This window comes from Chinchilla lanigera, unplaced genomic scaffold (genome assembly GCF_000276665.1).
Source record: "Chinchilla lanigera isolate Chin_1 unplaced genomic scaffold, ChiLan1.0 scaffold00092, whole genome shotgun sequence".
Lineage (NCBI taxonomy): Eukaryota > Metazoa > Chordata > Mammalia > Rodentia > Chinchillidae > Chinchilla > Chinchilla lanigera.
This window is the reverse complement of record NW_004955493.1, coordinates 7,208,081-7,209,854: the sequence shown is the minus strand read 5'-3', so window position 1 is coordinate 7,209,854 and position 1,774 is coordinate 7,208,081.

The window sequence follows — 1,774 nt, the reverse complement described above, 5'->3', positions numbered from 1 at the left end:
AAAAAAAAGACATAAATCATAGGACCCCATAGATTTCCATTGCTAGGGCCCTGCTGAAGCAGAAATCACAGCCCCAAATTACAAAACACAGGGTCACCATATATTGTGAACGATAGTAAGAGACCCGCCAGGCACGCAATACGTGTCTGTAACCCCAGCACCTGAGGCCAGCCTGGGCTATTTCAAAGAAACAAAACCAAAAACAAAACACACCTTAGCCTTCCAGAGATTAGGGCTATTCAGTAAAGGACCATACAGTAAGTAAGTTTTAAATTCCTAAAGACTGGAAAGTTCTCTCTAGGAGAAAGGAGTGAGGGGGTATTAAAAATGAGAGGGACAGGCTGAGGATATAGCTCAGTGGTAGAGCAGTTGTCTGGCATGTACAAGGTCCTGGATTCAGCCCTAGCACTGCAGGGGGGAAAGGTTTAAAACTGAGAAAGCCGCCAGATATGGTAGCTCACGCCTGTAATTCTAGCATTCAGGAGGCTGAGACAGGAGAATCACCATGAATTCAAGGCCAGCCAGGGCCACAGAGTAAGAAGCCTCTTCAAAAAACCCAAAAGTATTAAAATAGAGAAAGGATAAAACTCTTACTCTGTCTGCTTATTCATCACCCCTTCACTTGGGCTTCTATTATGCTTTAGATCAGGTTCTGAGTCTGAGACTAGAAGGGCTCTGGGGACAGCAAGTTGGATTCTGTCTTAGGAGGATCACATGCATTGTTCCATGTAGTCACGCGTGAGATCTATCCATCCACTCATCCACACACCCACTCGCCCTTCTGTCCATCTGTCTGTCAGTCCGTCCGTCCATCCGTCCGTCCATCTTTCATTGTACAGCACCCCCTAACATTACATGGAGAAAAATCCCAAAAGACCATCTTGTTCATCTTCCGGCCTTCTTATTGGTCAGGGAAAAAAAAAAAAAAAATGAGAGCTCAAAACATGAAAATGGGGCCAGGGATAAAGCTCAGCGGCATAAGAGCCTGCCTGGCAAGTGCAAGGTCCTGAGTTTGATTTCTGGTACCCACCCCGCCCAAAAAAAAACCACCACACATGAAAATGACCTTCCTGCAGTCTCCAAGCAAGTGAGAGGTGGGGCAGACTGAGAGCGCTGGTCTCTCAAACTCTGTCAGCCTTAAGCGCCTGTATCCCCTTCTGCTTTCTGGTGGGCTGTTTGCTCCTTGTGGGGAGAATCCCCAAGGCCCTGTTCTGTCAGCTGATGGTGAAACAGCTGAGAAGTGAAACAGTTACCCGCTCAGGGGTGACGGAGACGGCCGGGAGCCCTGCTTTCTACCTTGTACCCGTTGTGTGTCTGTGTTTTATCTCCGCGTGCAGCCTCCAGCCTCTGCCACGGGGAAGACAGCACATAGCCAGGTCTGACTCTGCCGTCACGCAGCCCCCGGCTCAGAGAAGGTGATCAGGACGCAGGCTGGACGAGCACCTCGGGGTGAGGGAGGAGGCTGGGCTGGGTTCTGGGTCCCTCTGCCTGGAAACTGCCCCTTCCTTGGCTGTGCTCACAACTTCCTGCACCGGAGGGACTGAGGGAAAGGCAGAGGATCCGAGGGCGCAGTCCACCTCCTCAGCAGGAAGCACAGGGAGCGCTTGGGAGGTCCAGGCACAGGGCCACCTCCCCTTGCAGGGCTTTCTCCGCCGGCCTCCGAGTTTGCAGGAGAAGGGCTTGGTCTGACACTTTTATTTTGTTTTGTTTTGTTTTTCCTGTACCTGGAATTGAACTCACGACCTCACGCTTGCCAGGAAGGTGCTGTGCCGCT